The sequence below is a fragment of the Cibotium barometz genome, chromosome 29 (genome assembly GCF_041138505.1).
Source record: "Cibotium barometz isolate CiBa-2024 chromosome 29, ASM4113850v1, whole genome shotgun sequence".
NCBI lineage: Eukaryota > Viridiplantae > Streptophyta > Polypodiopsida > Cyatheales > Cibotiaceae > Cibotium > Cibotium barometz.
The window spans coordinates 36,094,326-36,110,122 of NC_141074.1; positions in this window are offsets into that span (position 1 = coordinate 36,094,326).

Genomic DNA, 15,797 nt, shown 5'->3' on the forward strand with positions numbered 1-15,797 from the left:
ATTTGACCCATCTGATCTTTGAAAATAATACCAAACAAATAATTTCCGAGTCGTTTTCCTAACTACTTGAGAAATTGAGAAGGTTTGAGAAGGAAATATCATAAAAGAAAGTTTGAACTGATTTCAGAGGAGAGCAGCTATTAAACATTCTACCAAGCTACTCGAAATTATCAGTCGGATCGCCGACACAATTGGAGTCTTCAATTAGATGATTGGAGACTTTGATCAGATGATTAGAGCCTTTTATCGGACAATTAGGGATGATCGGATGATAAGTATGATCAACCAATTGGAAAACAACAATCGGATGATTGAAGGTCATCAATTAAATAATTACAAAAAAGGAAAATTGACATGACATCGAATTCATATTAGCAAACTATCTCGTCAGTACATCCACATCAAACAAAGAATTTAGATCTAGATTCTCCTTTAAGATTTTTCCTTCCTCGTCGCCCTCCACTCCTTCTAGCTAATTGATTCCTTCAACATAGAGAGGGCAGAGAGATGGATCTACTTTTCCTTTGCAGAGCATAGATACTTTGACCTTTTTCTTTGGAGAGCATAGATAATTTGACTTTTTCTTACTTGTACGGATAGATACTTTGACTTTTTCTTTGGCGAGCATAGATACTTTGAATTTTTCTTTAGAGAGCATAGATACTTTGACTTTTTCTTATCTATATGGATGGTAATCTGGTCTATTTCTGAGTGAATATTTTGATGAAGCTGTCCTTCATCCATAGGATTTAAGAGTGAGGTGTGATTATTGTGGGGGCTGATAAAGTGCTCTATCAAAAGACAAGGAGAGCAAATAATGCCCAATCATTTTTTATAATTATACTCACTAATCACGTCATATGAAAGTGTTCCACACATATATCTAAACAAATTTTAGCATTATGATGACCTAAAAGTCAAGCATGCCAAAAACCAAAATCAACAATACAACTCACAATGGTGCATCCAAATGCATGAAGCTCAATGCTCAATGCTCAATGCTCAATGCTCAATGCGTAGGTGAGACCACACCACATGTGTGTATGCATCCCACCACTCCAAAATCACCTTTTTCCCCTATGAAAATGGTGCATCCAAATGCATGAAGCTCAATGCTCAATGCGTAGGTGAGACCACACCACATGTGTTTATGCATCCCACCACTCCAAAATCACCTTTTTCCCCTATGAAAAGAGCACTAATATCACAAAACTAAGTGAATGATTAGCACAAAATCAAGCACACATATGCTCTTATTAGACGGATAAGCATATGTAAGTGCCAAAATTTAGTGAAATTCATTGTAGGATTAGTGAGAAATTAGTGAAACATTAGAGGAAAACTAGTTAGTAGCAAAAACACAAAAACTGAACAAAATCAAAATGAAATTAGGGGGGGTTTAGGGTATTGTAATTAACTCAAATTTCATATACACACATGACATGCACACCAAAAATCCACACAAAAGGTAAGTCACAATGTATTAAAATCCAATCAAATTTGTTAAAAATTTGACTCTTTCTAAAACATCAAGGACTCCTCTAGCTTGGGAAATCGATCCCCAATAGTGATATAACAATATCGTAAATTCATGGATCGCTAACCTAGCTAGGGCATAGAGGAATCACACACTAGGTGTGAGATTCTTGTGTGGTCATTGAAAAGGGGAATCTTGGAGGTGAGCTAGAGCTAATGGAGGAGAGACTAATCTCCATCCACTTCCATTGTATCCATAGAAAATGGTGCCGCTATATCTCTCTGTGTTGATACCTAAACTTTGGGCCATTTCTTCTGATAACACATTGACACTAGACCATCCATCCACAAGGACACAAGACATCGTTTGACCCTTGATGAATACTATTGTTACCTCTGGGACTATCTCATCAAAGTCCACGTCAAAATTTAAAACTATTTCTACTGATCCACTCGATTGGGATGGATTGTTGTTGGATTGGACTTCCACTAATTTCTCCACAGGTGTAATTCTTCTCAAAATATATTACCAAGAATTTGGCACTAAATGCAAGAATTGATCAATGTGATGTTTAACTTCATTTTTTGTAGATACTCCCACATGTCATATTGGAACGTTGGCTTCAACGAACTATCACTTACTTCTAGATATCTAAGGTGAAATATCTACCCCTTCATTAATATAGCACTACTCCTAGATTCCACTGCCTTTTAGCGTGGATTACCTTTTGTTTTCCCTCTTTCTTTTGAAATTTAGACTCTACCTGATAGGCTCAATTCGCACTAGATTAATTGTTGGAGGTTTGGCCAAAGTTGATGCCTCCAATTGTGTTTTCTAGAGCCACACCAGACACTTTGTCTTATGATGACCAATTGCTTTACAATAGTAACTCGAAAAGGGTCCCCATCACACCACCACAACCTTGACCATAAGGGCGGGCTTATGTTTACGTGGGTGACTCATGCTTTCTACTGAACAAGAACTGTAGCTTGGGTTTGCCCCATTCATTGTCGCTACAGACGATGACCCTGCCACATTATGCCAACAAGTCTTTGTAGCATGAGTGGTGGTTTGACATATAGCACAATAGTGAGAGAGCTTACATTCCTCCTTGGTATGACCTTGATTTACACACTTCATCATGCACCAATAGCATAGATCCAGCTCCTCCTCCACTACCACCTTGAAACTTAGCACATGTTGCAACTAGTTATTCTTTGACTATCTCCGACTTCTGGTTTTTCTTTTTTTAATTCTTGTGCTTGGATTTTTAATCCAAGTCATCATTTAAAGTGTATTCCTCTTGCTCATCCTCTAAGGAATCCAGGTCTCACTTTTTCTTCCCCCTCTTGGAAGTTGAGCTTTCCCTAAGCTACACTCTAATCTTCAACAAGCAACTTCCACCAACCCATCAAAACTAGTGATCGTTAGATCAACAGATGCTATTATAGGCTTCAGTTGCTTCTATAGACCATGGAAAAATAATTCTTCCATGATCACCTTGGTTGGTCACTGTAGGATCCACACGAATCCCAAGGTGAAAAATTTGGTCATATAATCTTCCATCGGTAAGCTTTTCTGCTCCAAGTGTCGAAATTTTTCCAACACTTGCGAGGATGTCGTATCCTCCTAGAATCAGTGGAGAAATACATCATGGTTGGGGCCATACTACACACACCAATTGGTTGCATGTGCCCATCAAAAGTACCAATGAATGCATTACACTACCAAACTATCAGATCTATAGGCTACATGCCATTAGCCATCCAGATTCTCAAAATTTGCAACAAGTGTATCCTCCTCCTCCTTTTACCATGGAACTTTGGGTATTTGATGCGGGATATATGTTATACATGTTGAGCCATGATCAGTAACAATTGAGGTAATGATGCTCCCACAAGACCTGATAGACATGAAGCTACTGGAAGATCAACTGGACCCAAAGCTATCAGATGATGTGTCAAAGGAAGATCTGCACGAAATCCGACAGGAAAAAGTTCAAAAATCAAGAGATTCCTAACCACACTCGAGGTAATTAAGGGTGTTTCCAACTATAGAAAATCCTCCTCTGTATGCTCTACGACATCAACGTCTACGGCCTCATCCTCCTCTTCTACTAGCTCACAGTCCTCTTTGCGAAAGCTAGATAGACTCTCCAGACTTAGCTCTTGATGTGAGTCATCTATAGTGCAGCACATCGTCTTGACACTCTTGGTGAGCATCATAATGCTATTCATGTTTTGTCATAGATGAATTAAAAAACAATGGACAATAGCCTAATGGGAGTCATTGACGTGCTCTGCCTCCAAAAGAAAGGCCTCCACATCAGATTAAGCAGTGACTGAATAAGCCATCGTTCGCATAGGAGTGAAATAAAAGGCTTCAACGCAAAAAATGTAAGTCGTTCAAGGAGACCCAAAGAGGAACACTGAGGACCACTTTGACTTGATCAACCATACACTAACAAGGTAGATACATACAAAATAAATGAAACCATGTCACACAGGGAAAACACGACGACATGTAAGAATGAATGTCATCGAGATCTAATTGGTAGTAAAGACAAACTAAAGGATGACCTAAGAGACAATGAACTAGCCACAACTTAACTAGCAAGGGAAGATGATCCACCTAAGCTAGATCCATGTAAAGAGCTACATGATCCTTATAACGTCAACTGGAGCATGTTTGAGTAATCGATCATAGCAGGATTGCCAAAAGTGTTGGTAGATAAACCAACATAGAGATTACAAAATAAACATTAAACATAATTGTAATATAAACCATCATTGAGATATTCAAGATCATGCGATACACAAATTACTGAACATTACAACACTTATGAATACAAGGCTGCATAGAATTGCAAAAGTAAATCACACATTTAACTCTGTATTTTCATATCTTCTTTCATTTCTTCTTCTATATATATTAACACTTAGTGCATTACATAATAGCCTGAATCAAGTCATAAAGCGTTACCTTCAATTTAACATGACCATATTTAAGTCTTATTCCTAAGCTAAGGTATAAATAATTAATAAGACTAAGGGTTATTTTATAAGATAATAATATTAAGTAATCTCCTCACACCACTTTTCTATCGAGTTAAGTTGAAATAATAAAGCATCATGGAGGTCATCATTTATTCTCCTAATTGGTAGCTCACTTGTGATAAATGATCCATACGAACATGTTCATACGAACACAATGCGATCCCTTATGAACAACCACAATGAAATCAAATTTTATAAGAATCAATAACCATCGTGTAATCCTTTCGACTAATCCTTTTAGTTATATAGGGCTTATTTACTTAAAGATAATAAGGCTTAATGATCCACAAAGACTATAAATGTGTTAGCCAAAAGGTAATAACAAAATTTATTTATAGCATAAACCATGGCTAACCCTTCTCTTTTCGTGGTGGTATAGTTTACCTTGGTATTAGTAAAGCTAGCATGAAAATCCATCTCGTGTTCTGTGGACTATGCTAGTACGCACCTAATTCTAAAGTTTGAAGCATCTACATGGACATGAAAAATCACATCCTACCTTTGTGCTCATCAAATTAATGCGCTTACCAATGTATTTTGAGACTATCAAAAGCTTCTTAACATTCTTATCTCTAATCAAACACAAGCAATAGTTTATAGAAGGCTTGTGACAAGTCAGCGTAAAAGATTATGAATCTTTAGTAATAACCCATATGTCCCCTGAAATGTTGAACTCCTTTATATAGTCATTGATTTTGATGGTGGTAATTCCAAGATAAGTTTGACCTATTTGTCATCACTGAAAATACCATTCAACGTGATTCAAAATTACCTACTTTAATGGGTTAAGAGAAATATGATAAAAGCAATACTATTTTAAAACTTTACTTAGACAAGGTAATTACACCTTCCATCCAAAATTTACACAAAGATTATCAAGCTAAGTACTCCTACCATCCAGAATTTACACAAATATTATCATTTAATGTCTCAAGAAATTTCTAAAGATATTCCTTGTAAGCAATACCCATAAGTCTTTAGCATGTTGGTGAGACAAAACGGCATAATACACACCTCATTCCATATTAGAAGTAGTTTTATGTTAATCAGCTAAGAATAATTTGATCTTCATTTTGTAACTTGAGGAAGCTATAAGATTTCTTTCTTACAACCCTCTTAAGAACATGGTCTATATACGATAATGGGTAATGATTTTGAATCTTAGCTACATTGACTTTCTTCCAGGCCACCCATACTCAAAGCTTTCTTTTTGGTGGTGGGGACAATCATTAAATGTGATATCCATTTAATGTGCTCAATCTCAGTTTCACTTATTGTGCACATTCCATGGTAGGGATGGTGTGCTTCACTATTTTTAGATAAACCCCCTTCATGTCAAACATTACTTTCATGTAAAATAATTTTGGAATTATTGCCAAGATTTCTTTATCCTCTTCCAACTTCAAGTCTTTTGCTACAATGTACACTGGTTTTGGCTCTTCTTCTAGTCCTGCTAGATTCATTTCCTTGACTTCCACTGGACCATTATAAGAAGCACCTAGTTGTGATCAGACAACTCACTTGAAGCGTACACTTGGTGTTACAATTTTATGTGGCTTACACCTCCAAGATTTGTATTCCCTAGATAGATCTGATGCTATTGAGAAGACTCCTATTTGCTTCCACTCAAATCGTACATAATGGTGTCAATTCCAATCTACGGCTTATCTCATAAATGGTTCCTCATGGCTTTAGTGGAAGTACATCAATTGTGGAATCAATAAGCATCATCCAATTCTCCAAATCCTTAGGTTTAGGGAAGGGTGCATACTCCAACTCCCGACGCTCATGTTCCAAGGTATGATGAGATGTTCAACACACATTGTGATTGAAGTAGTTATAGCTGTAGCATCGAAATCTTTTGGTAGAAATCCTCCCATCATTGGGTGAATTTTTTACGTGATTTAGAGTGAGGTCTTTCTTTCTAAGGTAGATATAATCTCTATATCTCAGTTGAACAAATATGACTTCCCACATGTAGGATCACCCTATCCCTATCATAGGATCCTGGTTGCTTGTGGAATTTCATCACTACAAAAGTAGGATGTCAACTCAACCCAAATGTTTTGGCCTTCGTATCTATTAAGAGTATAAGTGGTCAAGTTATTATCCCATCAACAAATTTTACAACCAATTAGTTTCCTATACATGGTTGGTTTCCCTAAGAGTTCCTAACATTGTTTGGTAACAATACTAACTCCACCACCACCAAGGACTTCTCGATTCTTGCATATTATCGGTAACACTACATTGGTTCCACACTCTTATAGTAATGTCCCAGCATGTTTTTAGGCACCTTAGGTAACTTTCTCATTTTAACACTTAATGGAGTTTCCTTGTTTGGTTTTATTTACAATCTTAAGCTCTATTCTTATAATCTCCATTGCCTCCACATAGTTATAGGAACATTGACCTTGATAGATTAGAATGTTGTACGTGGTGCCTCACTCATTTCTTCTTCATATGAGTTATAGGTTCACCTTAGGGTATGTTAAAACAATATACACATGCTTACCCCATAGTCATTTTTTATGGTGACCTTGTCCTCAACTTTTTAATATGCTTGAATCTATGTTGCTTGCCTTTTTCGAATAGATTGAGCTTGGTCAGTTAGAAGTCATAGCTACGTTAGCTACTTTAGTCACAAATCTTTGCTTGGCTTGCAAGCATGTGACTACATTAAGAGGTGTAAAAGTGATCCTACCTCTTTGGACACTCAATAGATATAATGTTTTTATGCTGGTGGTTTACCCTGGCCTCCTAGGACATGCCTTGTATAAATGATAAACTCCACATCCATTACATAGAGGTGTATTAGTAGGGTTGAAGCTATCGGCTTCCTTCTGAGGACATTTTTCCACTCTATGATGTCCTTGACAATGGTAACATTATAGTAGGCCCTCCTTAGTCATGGTATTCTTAGGCTCTACCCATAGGAGGTTGCACAACTGTTTGTTAAAACATTAGTATCATTTTGCAACATGTAGTAGAGTAATATTTCACTCTACTTTTCCACATATTTAGAATAATTCAAGTCTAAGTTCCTAGTATGTGTTACACCTTCTCATGCACTCCACTTACACTTGTTGATTTATAGGTTTAAGCCTTGGTGCTGTTATTTGTGGTGGTTCCTCTTTAGAAACATCTTGTTAGTCTAAGTTCCTAGTTTGTGGTGCACTTCCTCACTTGAACTCCACTTGCACTTGTTGTTTTATGGTGGTAAGGCAGGTCGTTCTTCTTCATGAACATCTTGTTGGTCTAAGTACTTCCTCACTCGACTCCACTTAGTGTCATTTTGCTACATATAGTAGTGATATTTCACTCTGATTTTCCATATATTCAAAATAATTTAAGTCTAAGTTCCTAGTTTGTGTTGCACCTCCTCATGCACTCCACTTGCACTTGTTGGTTTATAGGTGTAAGCCTTGGTGTTGGTAGTTGTGGTGGTAAGATAGGTGGTGGCACAATGGGTATTTCTTTAGGAGCTTGTATCACCTATTACTAAAGTAGTACTCATTGTTGCACCTATTTCTAGGTAGTACTCGTTGTTGCATTATTTGTGTTTTTAACATTTACCTAAGCCCTTGAAGGTGTTGGTAATGCTCATGGTTTTTTATACATTCAATAAAGCTAAGGAATGATGAAGTGGCCACTTGTAGATTCCTATGGTAATGGGCTATCTCATGGTTTCCCTTCCACATGCAAATAGCACAATTTTAAAGCGGTCTTTGTCTCAAATGAATTTGCCTACACACACCACACCAAACCATGTCGCATTGTGGGTACATATGAGGAATACTTGTCATTCCCTTGATTTAGCAGTGACATGCTCAACTCCTCTACTATCATGTTTTGTATAAGGTCCCTTTTTTCTTCATATTTGTAGATGGCATTTCGATAACTTTTTATGCTCTTAATGGCCTTTCACAACAACACTCATCAAAGAATTAAATTCTCTTGATAATTAAAAGATTATGCAAGTTTTGAGTCCAATAAGAAGTCTTCTCATCGTTGTACTTTTCTTATGGAATATCTCTAGAGTTAAGATTTTTTGTGCATGCAATGAAGTTATGAATTAACTGCCCTTTTTTTGCTCTATGATGTACAATTAAGTAGCTACAATCCATTTTGCTCTATGATGTACAATTAAGTAGCTACAATCCATTTTGCACCGATTGGTGCAAAATCAACAATGTGAATGATGCTACTCAAATTAGTAAAGTGATGAGTTATGTAATCAATCTTTTCTTCTAGTTTGAGGGATTCAAACCATTGGCTCGCTTTTCCTTCCAAACTTAAACCCTGGAGTTGCACTTTAGCAACATCATCTGCATGTCCAAAAGCTTCAAACACTTGTTCAAAGGTTTCACACACTTGTTCAAAGGTTTCCAAATGTTGGCTAGATTTTCCATCTAAACTTAAAGCTTTGAGGTTGCACTAGCAACATCATCCACATGTCCAAAGGCTTCACACACTTGTTTAAAGGTTTCTAAATGTTGAATAAAATCTCTACATCCATCAAATTTTGTCAATATCCTACATCAAATTTTGCCAATAGCCTTCCAAATATTGAATAGAATCTCTAGATACATCAAATTTGTTCAAAGGTTTCCAAATGTTAAATATAATCTCTAGATATCAAATTTGGTCAATAACTTTGAGAGGTTAGTTTTCTTAGCTTTGTTTGAATCTATTCTTCCCACTTGCATAGCTACCACCTTTCCCACTACTTGTGTGCCATCCTTAGCATGTCAACTATATAAGCTGCTAGTGGTGGTGGTGGTCCATAAGCGTATGGGTTACGATAGTACGCCATCAAAGTGTGGACTAGCTAGGCTTAGAAGTCCATGGCTTGCTGTACTGGGAAGTATTGGTGGCACTTGAGGTACTCCTTGGCATCCTCCTAATGGTACTCTAGGAACTACAATGTTTAACTAGATTTGGTCTACTGCATCCTTTACCTTGCACTGTTGATCCTCTAGGTCTAACATTGACTCCTTGCTTTGAAAATGCCTTAAAACCTTGCAAGGAATGGCTCCACCTTGATAATCTTTCCTGTATCTATGAGTGCCACATTTTAGAGCCCTTGGTGTAGTGCATCCCTCTACCTTGCACTCTCCCCTCTAGGTCTAATGTTGACTCCTTGCCCTTGGTCCAGTGCATCCTCTACCTTGCACTCTTGCTCCTCTAGGTGTAGCATTACCTCCTTACCCTTAGTTTTAGCAAAGGATTTGGGCCTACAGTCAAGTTAGTCTAACCTTGATCAGCTCCCGATTATCTCGTGTGATAGAAGTAGGAGGTAGTTTGATTAGACTAGATGTTCCCTCTCCCGTGTTCATTGGATTCTTCTAAGATAGGATTATTCAACATGGTGGCCTCATCTGCAATTGGAATTACAAGGTGGTCCCAATTGCAATTGGAGTTACAAGGTTCCTTCCAATGTTTCATAAAATGTGATAATATAGTACTTGAGTTCCCTTAGATAACTATAGTGGTAGTTTTTAGCTCTAACCCCAACGTGCATTTATAGTTACAAGGTTCCTTCCAATGTTTCATAAAGTCTCTGTTATCCCCATTTGGCTTTATTGTGGTTCTCACCATGCTAGAAAACTCTGGTCATGTAGTGGTTTATATCGTAGGACTGGTCTAAGCCACAAGGTCAACACACTACTCTTGCCTCATGATTTATGCATCCTCACTACTACTAGACTCTTAGTGAGGAATAATTTGAATACTTGAGAGTGCGAGGGTGATATTTTGTGTGTTATAGAGTGTTTTTGAAAGAGAGGATGGGAGATAATGTGTGTGTGTGTGTGTGTGTTTTTTTTATGAGATGATTATAGAACGGTGAGTGGGAGAGAGGGTACATCAAAATGCCACAATGGAACAAGAAGGGGAAAGATTAACAATGATCTTTTTATAGAAATTAAAGCAATCATGCCACTTCTAGATGGTGAGGTTCTTAATCATGGATAAAGTGGAGGCAAATAAATGGTAGGCCGTAGGTTGGGTGCCACGGTAGATCGTCAAAATGATTTGGCCAAGGCAATTCAGATAGTCTTTGGTGAACATAGAGGAGAGGATCTTCCATATACTAGTGTCTTTTCTTCATTTTGGCGTTTTGTTGTACTCTTTTTAATCATCCAATGGAGGATTTTTATATTCTGTCATATACTCTCTCTCCCTCCCTCTCGCTTTCTTTGTATTATTTCCCTCTATTTCTCTCTGGCTTTGATTTCATTATCCATATAGTGCCATGTCTTTTATTCATTTTGGCATTTTGTTGTATTCTTTTTAATCATCATGTGGAGGATTTTTTGTTCTTTCATAAACTCTCCCCCCATCTCCCTAAGTATATATATATATATATATATATATATATATATATATATATATATATATATATATATATATATATATATCTGTGTGTGTAATAGTTGTTATATTAAGTAAAGATTATTTTACAGGAGGCCTGTTGGGTGCCATGTGTGTATCCCATGTATTACCCCTTCACCATTTGACCCTAAGTGTCCTAGGATGCAAGTATCACCCTAGTTCCTCTCACCACCACCACATGCATCCACTGTACAATCTTATCTTTATTGACAAGCCATTCCGCCTCTAGTGATGAAAATTTCCATAGCAAGAGGCCTTGGATTCATTGAATATGGCCCAATATACCCATTTTAGCATCAAATAGAAAGGCATTCGTTGTAAGCCATATATGCCAAAATCATGTCCACCTAAAGAATGCAAAAAGATTCTAGAACCTGATTAGGCTCACAAACCCCTCTCAGGAGCTTCCCAAAAAGCCAATCCCTCACCTTGGACGAGATAGTCGTGATAGCCTCCCAAACTCGAGCAATGAAGTCCCATACCTTCTTAGCAATAGGGCACTAGCAAAATAGGTGAACACTCGTCTCATCACAAGTCATGAAGAAGATACAATCACCTCGGGCTATCTTCCTCTTCCTCGATTGATCTCCTATTGAAAGCCCTCCAACCATAATCTGGCACCATAAGAAAACCTTTCCCTAATATGAGATCTTTGATTTCCAGCCATTCATAAAACTACGGTTCTCTTACTACCACCCTTTACTCTTCCTCAAACTCCAAGCAGCTCGATTGCCTTTCTATGTGAGCCAACTCTTATTTTCTACCAATATATGACAAACCTCATTTGCCGTATATGAGTAATAAAATCATTAGGCTTCTAAAATGCCCAATCTAACCAAGGCTCTGTCTCTTCTAAAGAAGAAATGGTCCCTGCCTGAGTAATACTCGACACAACCCGAGTCCATAGCACTCTATACCCACAAGGAACTCAGAAGCATTGGTAAATCTTTCAGAAAGAGAGCAACCGAGCATGGCAAGTCAACACAGCATCCTTTACCTGCACCAACACAAGACGGGGCCATTTGATTGGAATGTCTTCTATATATTTGTTTATCTGACCAATCCAAAACTCTAGAAGTAGCCAACACCTCAGAGAGTAATGAGTTAGCTTTATGATTATTTTTCGGTGGCTTCCATTTAGTATGAGCCAAGACCTCTTACAAAGAGAGTAGCAAGTGCTGAAGCAAAAGTTAGGAATGTATGGATACTCACCTGTGATCCATTTAACAATGTCCCCACCATGTCCCCACAATCCATAATCGCTTCATTTGGAGGCCGAGGTGCCTTAATATATACATGTCACACGCCATGTAGATTATGTCGCTGGGCTGCTCTATCTAACATAGAGAGTCACTTCTCAGAGAGAGGCCTGGCCTTGACACCACCCACACCCCCTCTAACCGACAATCACCCATTTCTTCCAACCATGAGAGTGTTGGATGTTTCTAAGTTTAGTAGGTGTCATGTGGTGTGTGAACACCCTCTTATTAAGAGAACATAAGATAAAGGCCTTGGGTGCCTATATAAAGCATTGTACAATGGTGGAAGTATTATCATAATGCAATCACTGTGCTATTGTGCAACTACTCTCTCTCTCTCTCTCTCTCTCTCTCTCTCTCTCTCTCTCTCTCTCTCTCTCTCTCTCTCTTTTCCACCCATCCAAGTCTATGCACCAAGTTATTGTGGCTTATCATCCAAGTCTATGCACCAAGTTATTGTGGCTTAATCTCTCCTTCCATTCTTACTCTCCCATGGTTGAAACAATGTTCAACAACATGATATCAGAGCTAGGGTGTACCACCATCGTCATGATGCACTTTCTTCTCTAACCAACTAATACTACGATCGCCTTCATCATCATCATGGTTGTGTTTTTTATGTTGATGTTATTGCTGAGTTGCTGCAGGGGAATCTTGGAATAGGGTAGAACTCAATGAGTGGAGTCCCCAACTAGACTCAATGAGTGGAGTCCCCAACTAGACTCAATGGTGGCTGGAGTCCACACAAGTTACTCCTTAATGCTACCTAGAGTAGCCATAGGTTCATGAAGAAAGCCATGAAAGCTTGTGCAAGAAGCTAATATATCCAAGAAAGGTTATGTATAATATGTCAAAAAGGTACAATAGTCCTAGGGCTAATGTCTTTTATAGTCCCCAAGGCCCATATGCCCAAATCCCACATGCTAAATGTGTCCCAAGCCCCCATGTGCCTAGACCCATGCCCCAAGTGCATGTGCATCCTAAAATCACTTTGTTATAAACCATCCCCTTGTACAATGATTTCATCCTTGAGATCGAAGGGTGGTCGTGCCCAAATGACATATACAAGAGGTTATATACAAAAGCCAAAGGTCGACCATAACTACTTGTCAAAATGGATGCTAAAAACATGAGTTGTGTGATGTTGATGCCAAAGTCACATGAACCCCTGGATTGAATGGAAAGGAAGGTGGAATGCCATCAAAGATGGAGCTAATCATGTAACCACTTGGATCAAATGGGAATCCAAACCATATAAACCATCGTCAATGATGAAGCTAGCAAAATAACCTCCTGGGTCAAATGGATAGCTACGATATACATCATAGACCCCGAATCCGATGTAGTAATAGCTCCTAGGTCGAAGGGAAAACTCGTAAGCCCATCCACTCAACAATAATGTGAATCCAAAGGTATGATCCTGGCATAAATGAGTCATTGTGTAGGCCCAAACCAAAATGTGCACCATGTGTATCCATGACATGCCACATAATCAAATACCATACACCTCAAGTGGCATAGAATGCATCTGAAGAGAAATGTATCATGTTGACAATCACATAAGCTAAATGAACATAACTTAGGATCCAATATCCTGCAAGATCAAATGTGCATCCTATGTAGCACCTCTCAAACAATCTGAGGCATGATCCACTCCATCAATATGTATATGGGCATGATCCATACCAAGTAATATATCCTCGTATGCAATAATGAATACACACATGAGAGGTGAGTGGTATCATCCATGGAATCCTTAAGGTCTCTAAGGTCATCCCCATAGACATAGTCTATCTCCATCAAGGGTGCCCCTATATGACCTATATCCCATGATAGATCAATCTCCATTAGTACTAAATCTAATATTATGCCTATCTCAAATAAAAATATCTCAAGATCAATAACATATGATCTAATAAGAATATGTTCCATATGCATAATCTTACCTATATGACCTATATCCCATGATAGATCAATCTCCATCAATACTAAATATAAGGTGATGCATATCTTGCATATATGACCTATATCCCATAAATAGATCAATCTCCATCAATACTAAATCTTGCATATATAACATATATTCCATGGTAGATTAATCTCCAACAATACTAAATCTAAGATGATGCCTATCTCAAATAAAAATATCTAAAGATCAATAACATATAATCTAATAAGAATATGTTCCATATGCATACTCTTACCTCTCCTATGAGGCCTCACCTCAACAAAATCATCACTACCTCTCATGCACCATGCCTAACTGCTCAAATACATGAACTGTATCCACACGGATGCTACCAGGAAAGCTATGAGATTTAGGAGTAGTGGTTGAATCAATAATAAACCCACGTGTGTAAGTCCTAGAAGAATAGCATAACATATCTAATATAAGAAGCTCAACCTTATGCTCATAGGTATACCGCGAACCCACATGTGAAGTATCACTAACCTTGTGTGTAATAATGGATGCATCACTAGTCAAATTCTCATGATCCTCTAATAGACTCTCATCAATGTCTAATGCATCCCCTTGATCCCTAAAAAGGTATGTAGGTATAGGTTTACCTATGATACTCAATGCTATACCTTCCCTCGAGATGCTATACCTTCCCTCGAGATCATGTTCACATGATCTAGCTAACACACGTCAATACCACATCCATCAATACCATAGGTTTATCTATGATACTTGATGCTATACCTTCCCTCGAGATCATGTCCACATAATCTAGCTCACACACATCAATACCACATACATCATCATCATGTGCACCATATGCATGTGTGCCAATGTCATCATTATGTGCATGTGTATCAATATCATCATGTGCATGTGTATCGTCATGTGCACATGAATTAATATCACCATGAGTATGTGTGTGCGATATAACATCACTATATGTGTGTGAAATACATCATCATATCATCATGACCACGTGAATCTGTGTCGAAGTAGTCTACATCCTCAAGAACACAATCATGATGTCTCAAGAGTGTAGGACACTCGTGCAAGTCTCCCAAAGAAGAATCATCCCATCCGAACAATGCTGAACCATCCATGTCGAGGTAGCCAAAAAAAGCATCAACAAAGTCGCCATATATAGACCATCTGACACATATATCCCCTCATCAAATGAGTGCCTCAAATGGCTAGGCATCAAACCCTCACTCAACCATGGCATGAGTATGTCGCCTCATCATAGCATGAAGTCGGCAAATGAGGATCTAGAGGTCTAAGCCTCAAAATGCCAAAGGTATGTGTGAAATTGGCAAAAGAAATGTGATCCAAGACACAAAATGGCAACTCACGAGATAAGGATCATAGAGCCACGATGACAAAGTGAGCAAATCTCCATGTGAAATGGAAACAAAGTGATGTCGATGATGATGATGTCATGTAGCATGTCGATCCAATGAAGGATAGTAGTAGTAAATCATGGTTACATGTGACCACCACCCAACACACCCAAAGTGCCCAAATCCAATGAAGGATAGTAGTAGTAAATCATGGTTACATGTGACCACCACCCAACACACCCAAAGTGCTCAAATCAAACACAAAACTACCCAAAATGTGAAGCACATATGAAAAACCTCTACAAAATA